The sequence below is a fragment of the Argiope bruennichi genome, chromosome 5 (genome assembly GCF_947563725.1).
Source record: "Argiope bruennichi chromosome 5, qqArgBrue1.1, whole genome shotgun sequence".
NCBI classification, from domain to species: Eukaryota; Metazoa; Arthropoda; class Arachnida; order Araneae; family Araneidae; genus Argiope; species Argiope bruennichi.
Genome location: NC_079155.1, coordinates 25,403,950 through 25,417,789, shown reverse-complemented (window position 1 = coordinate 25,417,789; position 13,840 = coordinate 25,403,950). Strand labels below are relative to the sequence as shown.

At 28.1% G+C, this 13,840-nt stretch overlaps 1 protein-coding gene across 6 annotated transcripts in view; it reads left to right on the top strand.

The window, feature by feature from the left end:
* Nucleotides 1–13,840, top strand: part of LOC129969690 (POU domain, class 2, transcription factor 3-like) — a 598,164-nt gene that overhangs the window by 63,312 nt on the left and 521,012 nt on the right. The window contains exon 1 of one of the 6 annotated variants that reach the window (XM_056084365.1): nucleotides 2,482–2,502. The exons of the other annotated variants lie outside the window; for them this stretch is intronic. The gene's annotated coding sequence lies outside the window, so the exon portion shown is untranslated. Of the gene's footprint in view, nucleotides 1–2,481; nucleotides 2,503–13,840 lie in introns of those variants that run through there. 6 annotated transcript variants of the gene reach the window in all.

The window sequence follows — 13,840 nt, the reverse complement described above, 5'->3', positions numbered from 1 at the left end:
GCTGTCTAGCCTGCCTAGAAAGAAATCCGCCACTAGGTGCCGCTGAAGTGCATAGTGCTTAGACAATAAAATTTATTTTTTTATCTGCATCCGTCTCTTTTGTCGTCTTCTACCCTTTAAAAGAGTAAAATATGTTCATTTCGATTTACGATCATCTACGCTTGTGACCACAAAGTATAAATTTCATATTTCAAAACAAGATGGAATGTTTTTACAGTATGTGCATTTGATTATATATTATGTAATTTTAATAGTATATACAATATTTACATTTGAGTATTTACACTAAAATTTTGTGTTTTGAGTAATGACTTAAAAATTTTTTAAGTTAAAATATTGTTTTTAATCTGATTCCTATTAATTAACTCAATTTACAACTTGTACATGCAAAAAATAAAGTTCGTGTTATCCCTCTGAATTGGCGTTCCATATATCCATACGCTTTTTGTTAATTGCTGAAAGAGCTGCCTCTGCTGATTCAGTTGCCTCTGTCATCTGACCATTATTCAAAAAGATTTTCCAAAATAACTTGTATAGTTTCAAAATTAGACATTTGTGAATTTAAACTATTAGGGGAAAAAAAAAAAAAGAAGAACCAGTCTCCAAGGCCTAATCACGTTTGAGAGAAATCTCAATATTTCATTGCACATTTTTAATAGGAAAAATAATGACAAAGTGCCCGAATCCCAAAACACTGTACCAATTTAAACACTTTTTATTCTGTATGAAACTTTATGCCCCCTAGATATTTTTTCTATTTTCGGGAAATATTTCAAATCTTGGTTAAGCCACACACACACTCCACCCCAATTTCGGCAAGTGGACCGATTTCATCACTTTGTAAGCGTTACCTAATCTTTCTGAATGTTGTATGTTTATTATGGAAGTTTAATTTCAAATAATAACTTATCAAATCTGGTTGACATGACTAAATTAATAGTAATAATATGATGTGCAAAACAGCTAGCAGTTCTGCTAGCTGTTAGCAGAAAGTCAGTTCGTATTAAAAGAAATCTAAATTTCCAAAATTAAAGATAATTTATGAGTGGTTAATTAATAATTGAATCAATAATTAAATATTTTTACTATTTTGAGTTTAATTATATTGTTATTTGGTTTCTTTAGATCATCAGATATTGGGTTCCATAATTTTTTTTATTCAGTATTTACTAAAAAAGTAAAAATTCCAAGTTTCAAACTATCACTTTATGATTCTGTTATTTATCTATACTATTACTATATTTATTGTATTTTATTTATTATTATTGAGCTTAATATTATATTATATATTACTGTATCTAATAGTATTGCTGCATAGAATAATATCATGATATAATGGTAGTAATAATATTTAACTAATAGTATAATTAGTATTTTAATAGCTATATTATCACCATATAATTAGTAATATATTATTATTATTATAACTGATTCTATAGTAATAATATTATTAATATTTGATTATATAACAATATTATATATATATATATATAGGATTATTATATAAATTAATATTACTATATAATGATATTAATAATATTTAACTAATAGTATAATTAGTATTTTAATAGTTATATTATCACCATATAATTAGTAATATATTATTATTAATATTACTGATTGTGTAGTAATAATATTATTACTATTTAATTGCATAACTATATTTCATAATTATTATATTTAATATTATATATATTACTGTAATATATATATTTAATTGCACTATTTGTTTCCTTTAAATCATTAAATATTATGTTATTGTATTCTTTATTTAATTCTATCTTAAAAAGTCAAATTATCTTTTTTTTACCGTAGTCTTAACAGTCGAGCGGTGCGTGATCGTTGCATGCTAACCATTTCTTTAACAAGTTCGTTAAAGAATCGGCCTCACACATCCGAACTGAATACCTGTTTCCCCGATCCTCCCTCTTCCAGCCATTAACGAAGCGTATCCAATGGCAGCTTCCATAGTCCACAAATAAAAATTCAGAGCTGTGCATCGGAGTGTTATGAATGCCTAACTTCTTGAGAGTGACCGGTTCGTTTAATATAATTTTATACATGCGTTTCGCTGGAAAAAAGGGGTGGGGAAAGCACGGACATTCGCTCTCACCTGCGCTCGGCGCTCGTATCCGCCTCCTGTGCTATTCCTCCCCGTTTTTTTATGGTATTCCATCCGTGCCTGGTTTTGTTGGGTGATTTTACGACTTCTATTATTTCTCTCCGGCGTAATTTATTTCTTTTGGCTCATCTTTCATGTAAATAATTGCGGAAAACGCGATTCGTTCCTTGCCATAATCACATTTGCACACGTGAATTGATGTCGGTGCATCCAGCGGCCTTTCGGACGTTAAGAAAATATTCAAACGGTGGCAGAATTGACGCGAGTGGCTTTTTGTTGCTTTTAGTGGATCTCTGGTGGTCGCAGTTTGACTTTGGTGTCATTTTAATATAAATATCCCACCTCCTTTTGAGGGATCCTTTGCTGAGAGCGAAGTCTTGGTAAGTTCTAATTTTGCTTTATATCTTTGTGTCAGAGAGCTTATGGAAATATCTAAGACATTATAAAACCAATGTACCGTCTTTAGTAATATGATTCTATGCCTATGTAACGAATCACCACAATATTGCTCTGTAACTGATTCAGAAGTGTGATGACAAATTAAGAAAAATGATGAAGTATTCCCTAAAATATATTTATGTGTGTGTGTGTGTGAGAGAGAGAGAGAGAGAAGAAAAATAGAGGGAAAGAGAAAGAAAAGAAAACAGAGAGAAAGAGAGGCAAAATAGAGGGAAAGAGAAAGAAAAAAACAACAGAGAGAAAGGAAGAGAGAGAGAGAGTGTGAATGGAAAAAAATATTAAAAAGGGCTTAGATGGAATAAAAAGTCTTGAGGCAAGCAATATTCGAATATTTAAGAGGAAAAAATTTTCATTTAGAAACCTTTTGTACATTACTTTTTTCGCAATTATTAATCAGTAAAATAAGATCAATCTTAAATTCACTGCTCAAAAGTGATATAAATGTTTTTTTTTTTTTCGTAACGATACCCAATATACTGGTCATTTCATTAAATTCACCAAATTAACTTATAATATAGCTAAAGAGTTGTAATTACGACATTCTTTTGAGTAATCATTATCAATGAAATATAAAACTTTTCACGATAAAGTTTTCATTAAACAAAAATCAAAATCAGTATCGAAAATTTTAAGTTGATAATATTTATAATGATATTAGTAAACTGCGCGTCGCAACATATATGATGCGAAAATCATCTAAAATATTCTATAGGACGAATCGTTAAATTTACTATTACCACATTTTGACAGATAATTAGATTTTTGGAATAATAGATGGTCACTAAGAAAGAATTTTTCAACATTTGTATTTGATTTTTTTTAATTAAAAATTGATCAAAATTTAATTTTTTTTTCCGTCAACAATTTTAAATTGTTTAATCTCACCTTATAATTAGTGCATTCTTGTATCACTTCATAATTTAGTGATTTCTAATTTTATTTCGTTGAAAAATTTATTCTAATAAACTTTTAATATATTTTACAATATTTTTCATTTTGTTTTAGTATTTTATTTATATATTATCTTTTCCTAAATATAAGATACATTTTTTGTGTGCACGTGATAGTTGATATAAAATTAAGAAAAAAAAAAATGTAAAAAAAAATATTATAAAGATTGGGAATTAATCCTACAACATTTTCATGTTATGTTGCCTTGAAAGAAGGGTTCGAATGGTCCCTTCCCCCCTTCCTTGCACATATATTATAGCTACAAATGATATTCACTAATGTGAAGTAGTACTGTATTCCATGTATACCATGTTTTTGTTATGAGTGTATTAAAGACATTATAATAGCTTGTACCGATATATTTTTTAATGTGCTTTGACGGAATTTGTGTTATTAATCATTCTGGTTTAAGTAAAAAATTATACCAAATTTGCTGTCATTATAAGTTTTCTTTAAGTAAAAATATGCTAAGTTTGTCAGGTATAGTTTCTTTGGAATATAACAAAAAAAATAACTGATTTTATTTCTATTATTAGAAATTGAATATATATGAAAATTACTTAAAAATATTAAAATGCTTTGCGTTATGAGTTTCGATAAAATAAATTAAGTTTCGAGTAACTTGCATTTGGAATTTTATAAATTGTAATTTTTGGTGTAAAAAAAATGACTTTTAAGAGTAAGGAATTTAAAATCTAAAAACTTTTTCAATTGAAAATTCAGATTGTAAACAATTTTTTTCCTTTTTTTTTTTTTTTTTTTTGCAATTTTAAAAAATATGGACCAATTCAAATTACGATATGTCGTGGTTTTTCTCTAAAGTATTGAATGTTTACTTTCTTCAAAAGTAATATAAGAAAAGAAAGAGGAAAATTTTCAAAATATTTTAATGAAACCCTATTAAAATTGAAAACAGGATGAACTATAACTTTTTTTACTATGCCAGAATTGTCTATGTACTTTAATTTGCTATAGTATCCATGTACTTAAGAATTCGGTTATAACAAATGTAATATAAAATCGAATGTTACTTTTTATTATTGAAGGAATTAAGTAAAAAATTGGATGAAGACATTTCATTTTATAAAAAAGGCATTAAAAAGAGGCCATAATCATTTTAATCAAGCAAGCATAAAATGGTTAATTATTTTCTAAGCCTCCATTTGGAAAGATTTTTTTTATGGTCATTCTTTATGTAAAACTATATATTTGTAGCGTAAATTTGGCATCAGAATTCTCTCATGAGAATTTCTCAAAATTCGATAGACATTATAAAATTTGATTATAGATTTAATTGACTAAACGCAGAAAAATTGTTGCTTATCATTTTATTTTTAATTCATTTCAGTTTATTTTCTCTTTTAAATAAATAATATTATATATTCATTTAGAAATTCGAAATTTTTATGCAGCAGTTTATCTCTAACAAATTATCCTGAGTCCGACTTTAATTTTGTTTTTATTGTTGTTTTTGTGAAATCTTAATCAATTAAAATTAAAGCAATATTTGTCTTTCTTTATATAAAAGGCGAAATTCATAAATAATTTTACGCTAAATAAATCGAAGTTAGGTTTTTATAATATTTTGCCTATTGAATAAATTTTTATCAAGTTGCTTACAAAGGCAAATAAAATATAAGGAAAGCTTTAATAAATGTATTATGTTTTTTTTACATTAACAATCTTTGATAGGAAAACATTTTCATACCGACTAATTCTGAATATAGCAGCTATTCATAAACGATTTTAATTTGCAAATGTCTCTATTCTTTCTGAAATGCATATCAAAATGAACTAAAGAATATGTTAATTTATACTTTTAAATATTGCTTTATATAATGAGATAATTCGATTTTATTTAATGTATTATTTCCATGAAATTTCTGTTGAAATTTTTCTAAAATATTAAAAATACGGCGAAATTAAAACAAAAAGATCAATTTAGTCTTTTTATAAATTTTGGAACATAGTATATGTTAGCCAACGAACTTGTGTCATCATCTGCGTTGGAGGTTAGAGAACTAAAAACAAATAAAATCGTTTGCGAGTTAATTCAAAACATCGCTATAAATATGTTTAGAAAGTTTATATTTTATTTCCCTGCTCAGATTGTTTTGCACACTTCTTAACAGTTTTAAAGCATGTTTTTCTTTTTGCCAAACTGTACTCTAAGCGAATCATTCAAAATTGTATTGACTTCTCCATGTATGGAAAATGGTTTTGGGGCAATAAAATTTCAATATTTTATGTCTTGGATGTTGCTTTTAGTTTTCTTTAAACGAAATTGAAAATCGAAATCAAAATGTTATTTTAGTTAACTTCTGTTTACAATGAAGTTTCTCGAAAATGAAATAAAAGTTGGCACCATTTTTTTTATATATATTTCAACATTTTCAATGTTATTTTTGCTTTAACCAATTGTAATTTGTGGTTAGATAAATGTGTTGTATTCCTTGTTTTTATCTCTTTTGGAAGATTTTAAGACATTTTTTCTTACCAAAGTGCCTTATTTGTTTCATAAAATAATATCAAGTTACTTTCTTAAATAAATATTTATTGAATCGCCAAATGTTTCTTATCTAATTATAAATAACGACTTATTTGCAGACATGTTGCCAGGAAATCAAAATTCTTTTTTTATTATCTTGACCATAAGACAATTTTTTGGGGGGTATTTTTTCTTTTCTTTTTTTCTTTCTTTCTTTCCATTTTTTTTTTTTTTTTTCTTTCTCTTGAAAAATTTGATTTGTACACGAAACTTTTAACACGCTCATAGGCACGCATATGTATTACGTGTAATAAACAAAATCGGTAATAATTTTCTTATATATATAATATAATTTATGAGATGAAAAAAATATTTTATTAAAAAGTTACAGTAATTTGTTTTGTTTATAATTATATATGTTTATACATTTAGAAATTAATTCGAAAATAGAAATTTTAAAATGTAGCAGTTTTCACAAAAAATTTCATTTCCCACTTCCCAAAGCTCTATTACTGCATTGTTCCAAAATTAATTGTATTATATTATATTTAATTTTATTGTGCAACAGATTGCAATCAATTCAATTTTTTCACATTTCTCACATTGAGATACGGTTTGCAATCGTGAATTAGATATCCATAATATTGTGGTTGGTATTTGATAGTATTATTGCCATCTTAATTTCATATAATTTAACCCTTTAAAGGGCCATTTTTTTCTAGTCGTATTATGTTAAAATATTTTTAGGCTTGAAATTAGAATAAGAAAAGGGATTCATTTGGCTTATTAGATAAATTTAATTTGATAAATTAATTAATTTGGTTAATTAATAATTAAGTAACAAACCAAGACGCATCATTTTGTGTGAGATAAAGAACTGAAGCATCTAAGTTTCTGTCTTTCTAAAAAAATTTGTCAGAACTTATGCCAACCTACATAATTTCATACAGTGATTGATAAATTTGGTGGGAAGCATACTTCCCACGGCCCTAGAAAGGGTTAACTATGATTTGTAAGGATACAATCTCGATCATTGTTGGTTATTTTTAAATTAATTATTAAACTAATATAATTTATATATTAATTTTCTACATTTCGGTTGTATATAATATTTCCTCCCCTCCTCGTTTTTCTTTCTTTTCTTTTTTTTTCCCATCTTTTTTTTTCATCTAGCAATTTTTGTGGCATATTAACTTTCTCTTATCTGAAGTATACAAAGAAAAAATATTGTAATCGTCAAAAAATTCAACCTTAGGAATTTGACAAATCTCCATGTTTCAAACTTCACTGAGTACGAAAAATACATTTTTAGAATTATGTCTGTTTGTACATGAACCAAAACGCTCTGATCTTGACGGATCAAATTTGTTATATGGTCTTGACTCCAAATTTCTATGAAATTTTGAACAATTTTTTTTTTTTGAGGAAATCTGTTCAGCTGTCCGAATATAAGATAATACTATGACAACAAAAACAAAGAAAGCTAGATATATAAAATTTGGTACACAGATTTGCCATCAAAAGTATAGATAGCTGTCAAATGTGGAACGAAAACCTTGGAAGGGTTGACTATCTGCCAGTCTGTAAGCAGGAAAATAAATGCAATAGCTCAAAAATGCTGTGACTTAAGTCTGTGAAATTTGGTATGTGATTTTGGCGGTTACTATTGTGTTAATTTTTTTTTCCAATCAATGGGATAAAAAGGTGTCCATAATACGTAATCTGTTTTCTGATACTTGTGTATTAATAAATCCCAGATATTAATCGCCAAAGATTACTTTTTAATAGGTTGTTTCATATTTATTGTTTGCCAGTGGCGTAAGGTTAACAGTACACAAGAGAGTATACGTAAAAGCTTGTTCCCATTGGTTATTTAATTGGTCCTAACAAATAATAATTTATATAATATATTATATGCTGTTTATTAATTGAATGGAATATACTAATATTTATTTGCTAGTGCTTTATTAAGGAATCGTTGTAGGGCTACTCGAATTTCAGAAATAATTTTCTTTAGCCAGTTTTTATTTAATATGTAGGGATTGTTATAAGATTCTAATAATAACATCAATTTTAAATGCAGGCTGTTGCTAATTCGCATTGCTTGTTTAAAGTCTGAGGAAGAACTGTACACGGAAGTGCCTTGTTTAATAAAAGGAAATTCTTAAAAATAATAAATATTAATATACAAGTGGTGTCTGAAAGCGGAATAGTATGGTAATATATTCTTACTATTTCCAGCGATAGAAAATTTGGTAGAATAATTTTTTAGCATTCCTGAATTTTTTATTTTTATGTTTTTTACCATTTTTTCAGTAGTAGAAAAAAATTTATTTTAAAAATTTCGCATATTCAGTTGTTTTTTTAAAAATCTTCTTGAAAGTTTCTTCTTTGATTTTTGAGCAACTATTAAAAAATTTGTGCAGTTATTAAAAAAAAATGTATAATAATTTGAAAGGTATTTCTCTAAAAAAAATCTGTTCTCTTATTTTTTTATTGCTTTTTTTTTCAATTATTTTACTTTCTAAATTGATAATTATATATTCTGGAGCTGTTTGTGTTTGGACACATTTTGAATTTCAAAGGTAACACTTGCTCATGATATCGTATTATTAATTTATTATGCTATAATTTATCTTGAAAATATCTGTGGAAATGAATGGAATTTCACTAAATACACATCACAGTCAACGCACCGCAATTATTTAATTTTGAATCATTGACGCAGCTCGCGTTTTTATGACGCGTCTTGAATTCATGATTGTAAAATGTTAAATAACTTACTTAATTACGCTTGTTCCGGAATTATAATGTCAAATAGACTGTCATTAAAGTAATTTCACGTTTTTATTGAATATTTTTATTATATTTATTTATTTTATCACCCTTTTTATTGAGTAATTTCTTGACAAAAAATATTTTACTTTCTAAAATTTCATTGTAATTTCGCTTTTTTAATTTGACCCTAATCAATAATTTGATCCAAAATTTAGGGATGTTAATTTAACATAAATTAACAATTGAATGCTTGATTTCTTTTAAAATTTTTAGTAAGTTGGAATGGATTCTCGCTCGCCACAATCATATGACAAACCTAACTATGCGTGCTATATAATAATGCAATTATACCTTGACATGCTGTGCGGTGGGCATGAGAGTAGACCGTGCTGTGCTATGGAATAAAACATTATATATTATGTTTTGTCTATGTATAATGCATTAATCTGCGATCTGCGCAATTTTCTGCTGTAACAATTTTTATTAATGGTAGAAAGATTGTTTAGGATTATAAATAATTAAGAAAGGCTTATAAATTATTTCAGAATCAATTATCTTTTACGATTATAGATTTTTTGAATCAGGAAACATGTTGATTTTTTTGTGTGTGTTTTTACATTGCTGGTATAGGTTTATGATGTTTGTGATAATTTAAGTGCACTTGAAATAAATATTTGTTTATCTTATATCTATCTCTATAACTAATAAATATGAATGTGAGTGTTGGCGCTCTACAAACAGGTCGCTTCCTTTAGAACTGCCAAATTTGGCACATATATACTATAGAGGGTGGGAATGCGCAAATCAGAGCGATTTTGTTTTTTATAAATTTTGCTTAGTTTTGTTTAATTAATTAAACGAAATGCTGGCGTTTCTTCGTAATAATTTCCTGAAATATTGCAGCAATTCAAAAAGTCATGTTTTAAATGCTACAAATATATTTCTTTTATTTTTAATTATTTTTTTTAAATTTGTTTTTCACTGTAATTTATTTCATAGTTGAAGTGAAACTAGTATTGTCTTTATTTGTTGCCACTAATATCTCGTATTGTTCTTTATTCCATTGTTGATGATCAAGATTTGAAGATTCTTCTTATTTTTTCATGTTGAGTAGGTTTTAGTATATGGTATACTTGATTACTGAAATTTTGCTGTACTTCTAATTAAGGCTTAGCTTCTGAATGTAAAAGAAATTTAAGGTGCACTCATTTTTAAATACAGTTGTTCTTTCCTGTGATGTAATTAGGTGCATATTGATATAGACAAAAAATTAGGAAAATGCACAGCGCAATGAACGGAACTTCTAAAATAGTACAAGCTATATGTTTATAAAAAAATTGAAGTTTAAAAATATTCTCCTCGAAGCCATTAAGATATAGTTACACAAATTATTTAATTGAATATTTTAGTAACAATTAATCTCAGTGAACCAACTAGTCACCAAAGGCGGCCATCGATGTATAAAATAATGAATTTTCTTATAAGATGTTCTTAAAGTATTTATAACTGACATAATGAAAAGAAGAACCCTGATTTGTCTGGCATTTTACTGAACATAATTTGTTTTTAAAAGCATTGGACAACATATTAAGTGAAATTGCATATATTATTAATGAGCAGAGAAAATTTACTTAGAGCCTGATAATTTCAGATTGGAAAAAAAAATAGATTTAAAAATTTTGATTAAATAGATTAAAAATAGGGAATGTCGACCTAAGTATCACTGTCATCTGATCAAAATTCAAAATTTCGAAGCCTCAGAATAGCCTTAGTGGGCCTTAAAAGGAGACGTTAAAAACAAATTTGATGAAAAATTTGTTGAAATCTATAAACATTTCAAGCATTTCCATGACTTTTACTTTCTCATATAAGGTTGAAGCAATGTCTTTAAAATTCATGGAATAATTGTTTTAAATTGGTTTTATTTTTAATATATAGAAATAAATGCTTGTTTCATTTATTTAATATTCTTTTGAAGCACTTGCAATAAGTTAAAGTCAGATAGGGAGTCTGGAAAACTATTTTATATGGGAAGAGTTTTCAGAAATTCTGCTGTATCATACATAGTATAACGATTTCTACTGTCGACTTTAATTATGTCTTACTTCTTTGTTAATGAAATTTGCAAAAAGAAAGTATTGCATTTGTAATTTTGGTGATTCTATACATTTTAGATCCCCCCCCCGAATATTAAAATAATTCACAAACGAAGGGGGGAAAAATTGCAAATATACGAGAAAATAAACATACCTGCTGGTTAAAATGTGCCATATATTGTAAATGTACGAGAAAATCAAAGGACAAACATCCCCGCTGGTTAAAATGTGCCATATATTGTAAATGTACGAGAAAATCAAAGGACAAACATCCCCGCTGGTTAAAATGTGCCATATATTGTAAATGTACGAGAAAATCAAAGGACAAACATCCCCGCTGGTTAAAATGTGCCATATATTGTAAATGTACGAGAAAATCAAAAGACAAATATTTCTGCTGGTTAAAATGTGCCATATATTGTAAATATACGAGAAAATCAAAAGACAAATATCCCTGCTGGTTAAAATGTGCCATATATTGTAAATGTACGAGAAAATCAAAGGTCAAACATCCCTGCTGGTTAAAATGTGCCATATATTGTAAATATACGAAAAAAATCAAAGAAGAAATATCCCTGCTGGTTAAAATGCGCCATATATTGTAAATATACGAAAAAAATCAAAGAAGAAATATCCCTGCTGGTTAAAATGTGCCATATATTGTAAACGTACGAGAAAATCAAAAGACAAATATTTCTGCTGGTTAAAATGTGCCATATATTGCAAATGTACGAGAAAATCAAAGGACAAACATCCCCGCTGGTTAATTTTGGAAAACGGTACCTTAACTTTAGTACGAGAGAAAACGTTAAACCATCTTTTTACATCCTAAGGTCATGTAGACACATGCAAATGTCGGTGTAGTTGCTGCGTCTATTCGCCGACGTTTTCTATTTGCATGCAAATGAGTTTCCAAGTAAAGCATGTCCAGTCTTTTCGTCTGCCTTACAGCGCCGGCTTCCTAGAAGTACATTTTGTGGAGAAGTCTGATACAATGTATAGCTGTCTCGTAAGACCGCAGCAGAATTTTACCTTGCGCCAGAAAGCGATCCATCATTTTGAAGTTCGTGTGATTACACATCATTACCTTCGGCGACCTGCAGGTAGAGGGTGAAGAACGGATGCGGTCAGATGATTAAGAAGCCTTTTCTTCCTCCTGCGCGTCGAATACCGTTACGACGTAGAAATGGTCAACGAGAGATAATTTGAGAGGAAGAAATTCGTAATTATTTATTTCGATGCGGTGTTTTTTGCTCTGCTAATATATGTGGCAGTATTAAGTTGTCTGGTAAGGCTCTTCATCAGTTGTCTGGTCTAAGGTTAAGTAATGCTTTCTAAGGTTGCTTTTGATGTTGGGTTAAAAATTGTTATTGATTACCATTTAACAAAATGAAGTTTTCAAATGATGCTTTGAAGTCTGATACCTTGCAATTCATTTATTATGTACTGCACAGAGTTACATTTGTCATTGTTTTACTAAGCAAAATAACGAAGCAATAAAAATTGAATCCCATTTTTTTTAATACGGAAATAGTATTAAAAATCACGATGTAAAGTTCTCTAATGAGACATAGAGTTCTGTGGCAATTACCAATGAAAGTTACATTTTTAATCATTATGCCTTTGTACTGCATGTGCACCGAATTAATGTTATTTTAAATTTCTAATCTAAAATGGATTCTTTGAACTTCCTAATTATCTTAAATATATAAATGTCCGTGAATAATTTAATTTCGAATGCAAGCTCATGACATTTAAATATATCATCAATGGTTTCCGGTCCATCCCTCATTTTTGGAAGAAATCTGAAAAATATTACTTCACTGTACAACTGTACATTCTCTACAGTGACAAAACCACGATCAAATTTTATTTCATTTGAAAGCTCATAATGCCAGAATATATCATCATTGCTCCTCTGCTCCATTTCGGAAACCATTTTCGAGAGATATTGCAAAATAAAATTTTTACAACATCAGAAACTGGGCCGATTTTGCGAATTAATTTCTCCTCTTTGCAAGCGTAGATAATCAATCACAATGCTCTACTTTTACTATTGAAATATAATTTAAAATAGTACTTTCATGTGGTGTGATAAAAGGCAGTACATCAAAATTGTTTGCATTGCTAAATTAATGCGATTAATATCATGGGCGATCAGCTGGTCGCCGAAGAAGGCTTGTTATAAATTAATTAAAAAAATGTCACTCCAATAATCCGCTTCGACATCTTATTATACCGAAGATCCGTCATCTATATTGTAAATTTGACTTCTGAGATCAAATGCCCTTCTTATTTGGCGCAGAGATCTAGAGAGGAAGTGTCGACTCAAGTATCACTCTCGTCATCTGACCACAGTTCAAAATGCCAGGACGTCAAAATAGCCTTATTGCGTCTTAAAATTAGATTTCACATATAGATTCAGTACAAAAATTGCTTGAAATCAACATTTCAAGTATTCAATAGTTTCCTTTTTTACTTTCACATTTACGAAGTAGAAAGGAAGTATTGCAATCACCAAAAAATTCAAACCAGAGAGTTTGTCGAATTTCCGTATTCCAGATCTTCCAGTGTTTTAAATCATTTTAACAATGCATTTATCAGTTTAATATATTTTTTGAGACTACTTTTGATATGAGTATAAAAATAATGAAAGTAAGTTTGATTTTTAGAAAGTATTATGCCTTTTTATTATATCCCGTTTTGCGTTTAATTTCCATTTAAATGTTAACACATTTTGAGTCGATCATGTAACAGAACGTCTTCGTAATCTGTAAGTGAAAGCAGATGTGAAAAATGTATTAATTAAATTTAATTCGTTATATACTATTACAAAATTTTCTTAGAATCGGAAGCTGCTTTGAGTTCCTTTAAGTTTAATTTGTTCTGTGCACTTTTCTTTCTTTCAGTAATTCGTCACATGGCTTGCTTGATTTGAATTATATC